General features: G+C 43.5%; 1 protein-coding gene across 1 annotated transcript in view; it reads right to left on the bottom strand.

Annotated features, from left to right (window-relative positions):
* Positions 1-212: 212 nt before the first annotated feature.
* Positions 213-3,535, bottom strand: part of gabbr1a (gamma-aminobutyric acid (GABA) B receptor, 1a) — an 87,321-nt gene continuing 83,998 nt past the window's right edge. The window contains exon 25 of the mRNA XM_037980305.1: positions 213-3,238. The gene's annotated coding sequence lies outside the window, so the exon portion shown is untranslated. The remainder of the gene's footprint in view (positions 3,239-3,535) is intronic.

Here is a 3,535-nt window from a genome sequence, read left to right as displayed (position 1 = left end):
ATCGTGGCGGTAATCAGGTTCCCACCGGAGTTTTTCTGCTGCTCGTCTGGTTGAAAACAACTCTTCCCTTTTTATTTAATCTTCTGGGCTTATCTACATTTTGGACCAGAAGCATCTGCTCCACCTGATGGGATAAATTACTCGAAAGTATCAACAAATCCGAAACAACAACAAACATCTGCTGACACCTAGTGGTGAGAAAACACAACTTCTCAAGTGGAAAAGACAATGATTTTTAATTCCATATATTAGCATACACATACTCTGCAATATATTAACAGTTAGATATAGTGACTATAAATATCCCCCAGATTCCTGTTTATTATGAGCATATATGTGCAGATCTCTGCATTCATATGTTACACTTTCTGAAGCAGAAGCAGTTCATAAAGATGGACTATTTCATTCACACCCTGAGCTAAAACTGATTCCATAAAACGCCGCATTGTTCAGGTTAAAGTGCACGCTCAGATAAACGTCCACAGATAAATTTGTAATTTCACCTGCTGCTGGAAGGAAGGAGCTCGTGAATGAAATAGAACATGCAGATTAACTGCTGAATAAACAGATTCTCACCTCACTTTATGTCATTCTTTGATATATTTACAACCTTTTTTAAAGAACAAAGAAAAACTTGTTTGCAGGAAAACGTCAGAAACAACATTTTAAATCAGAAAAGGTCCCGACAGTGAAGCGTAACAAGCTTATCCTGCAGAAAATCGAAACATTCGATCGACTCCATCCGACTTTTTGGTTCAGAGTTAAATAAATAAATATGGTGTTTTTGCCTCGTTTTACCTGGGGCCTCATGTACAAAGGCTGCACCCCCCTTTCACACAACGCTTCAGGTGGATCAATAACAAAAAGGCTGTGGAAACGTGCACAGAGCCGAGCCAGCTGTTATTGGTCCGCTGGCAACACTTAGACGGCACGCTGGGAAACTGTTAATGATGTGAAAACACTTATTGTACACACCGGAGACACACGAGGAACAATTAATGCATCCACATGTCTGCAGTTACACGAGTGGCTATTAAACATGCACAAACACCTTTAACAATTAGAGTTTTAGCCTGATTAGAGGATTATTATTATTGCAAATCTTTGCTTGTTAAAGCAGAGCTTCAGAGGCTCCTGAGTGCCTCTGTGTTTACAGTCATTATGTCAATAAAGCCTTCACAGCTTCACACACTGTCCCACTCCTCTTACGCTCTGCGCTCAGCCAGAGGAAAGCCTGTCAAACACAAGCTTTTTCTGCCGTACTGTCTCCAACTCCCATTCAGTGAATTTCCTCTACTTCCTGCATGTAGACCTGATTTCTGATGGTGCAGGGAGGGAATATTTGCATATTTAAATGCGCTCAGTTCCTGTTGATTGGGATGTAATCGGATTCATGCCTTCACACAGTGTCATACACCTGGATTTAAGGGGACGCCATGTTTCAGTCTTTGTACATGAGGTCTCAGGTGAGGACCGGATAGATTCAAAGTTTCCTTTGCTTCAAACCTGGAGTTATTATCCATCCTGGCTGATCTGATTGCGTCTCAGGACGGACCGAAGACGTCTTCGCCTGCAGGATTATATCTGCCTTCATTCGGTAGAACCAAGAACTGCGTATTTGCACCAAATGAAAGTCATAAATTCCAGTTTATGGGAGCCACCATGTTGTATTTTTGGTGTCAGAGTCATCTGAGATGTGGGCCGATAAGCTCCGCCTACTTTCCCTCTACACGACCATTGTGTTACTTCAGGGATCAGATGTTTAAATTAAAACTAAACGTATCAGAAAACGAATATTTGAACATATATTAGCAAGAATCAACAGAAGTCAGTTATCTGAGGTGTAGTTTTGTTTTTTATGTCCCGTTCAGTCACATGGAGGCAGCCTTCAGAGGACGCTCACCTCGTTGGAGCTTCAACTTCAGCGTTTTGCTGCCGTTTCTAGTTTTACGTGAACGGTCTGAACACAAACCGTTCTGAGATCACCTGCTGACTCCACAGCCGAGTTATTATCCAGATGTCTGCAGGTAATAACAGGAAAACATTTTATACAGAATACAGATAAACTCAGCTACTCGCTCATTTAAAGAACCATCTCTAGGAATATTATTATAATCAGCTTAAAAATGTTGAGATTTTATCAATCAGTGAACTACGAGGATGAGTTCCTCTTTAGTTTAGTGTTTGTTCTGATTGTGTTTAAGAGTCGATTGGATTTTAACACCAGGTGTGAACGCCTGCATCTAAAACTGTCCTGAAAACTGAATCAGGTCCAGGTGGACAGGGTCCCATCAGAACCAGGTCTGAGCCGGTTCTTTGCTTCCAGATCTTATGAAACGGTGCCGCAAAGACCAGCAAGCCTCAAACAACATGAGAAACTCCTGTTTGTTTTTAATATAAACACAGAGTCAGAATGTTTGAGGAACGTGTTGGAAAATCTAAAATGTGTTCAATATTTTCCTTCAACAACTCTGAAGGCAAAGAGTCTCGTTTTCTTTTCTGGAACCGGCATCGTTTCTGATTAACAAAATTTAAAATTAAACACACAAATCTCAAAAGATACATCACTTAAACTTGCAAAACTATCAAAATCACCTTCATAAATCTGTAGGCGTTCAGTGTTTCCTCTGCCGCGGGTCCACTGTTCCTCAGACATCCAAACATGCTCCGCCTCCTGACCTTTAACCTATGGCTGTTTGATAAATCACATGATCACGTTTTGAGTCTGGACATCAGAGTTTAGATGTAAAGAAAAAACAAACTGTACAATAACTTTGTCTTTTTCTGAGTTTCAGTTTCCTCCTGAAAAGTGAGCAAATAAAAGAACGTGACAAATATTACAGAACGATAAAAACCACCACTTGTTTGTGAAAATCTCGTCAACAAACTCAAGCGACGAAACGTGGAGACGACAATCGCAAAGACATGAACACAAACTTTTCCTCTAAAGATCTTCGTCTCGGTGACGGAAGCAGGAAACAAACGAGAACGGGACTGTGCCGTCGGTGTGACTCAGTGCTTCAGGTTTTTGGAGTTGGACACAGTCAGATGAAAACTGCGCGGGTGGGGGGCGTTTCCTGAGTGACCCCCCACCGGCAGTGAGAAGCTCCCGAGCTGTATTTCAGACAGTGTCATGACATCAAACAAGTGAAAGTCACAGTGTCTCGTTGTGTTTTGTGTCTCCCTGTTTGTGCACTGTGGCCCCCCCATCCCATCCGGACCCCCCCCCATCTTGAACCTATTTGTAGAGCAGCGGGATCTGGCTGTTGTGACAGTGATTGCGGCTCATCTTGCTGTCGGCCGGATACAGGCTGGATGAGTTGGAGAAGGAGGGCGGCAGCGAGTGGTTGTCCGTGGGGTTCGGGTAGCCCGGCGGGGGGAGCAGGGACTTGGGGTCCGGCTGGGAAGAAGGAGGCGGGGCGTTGTGGTTCTGATTCTGGCCAGTGGTGGGCGGACGGCGGTTCCGTAAAGCCTGACGCTCGGCGAGCTGGTTGCGAAGCGCCGACACCCTTTCTTCTTTCTAAAGAAACGCGAC

This window comes from Kryptolebias marmoratus, linkage group LG16, assembly GCF_001649575.2.
Source record: "Kryptolebias marmoratus isolate JLee-2015 linkage group LG16, ASM164957v2, whole genome shotgun sequence".
In the NCBI taxonomy this organism is placed as follows: Eukaryota; Metazoa; Chordata; class Actinopteri; order Cyprinodontiformes; family Rivulidae; genus Kryptolebias; species Kryptolebias marmoratus.
This window is presented reverse-complemented; position numbering and strand designations above follow the sequence as displayed.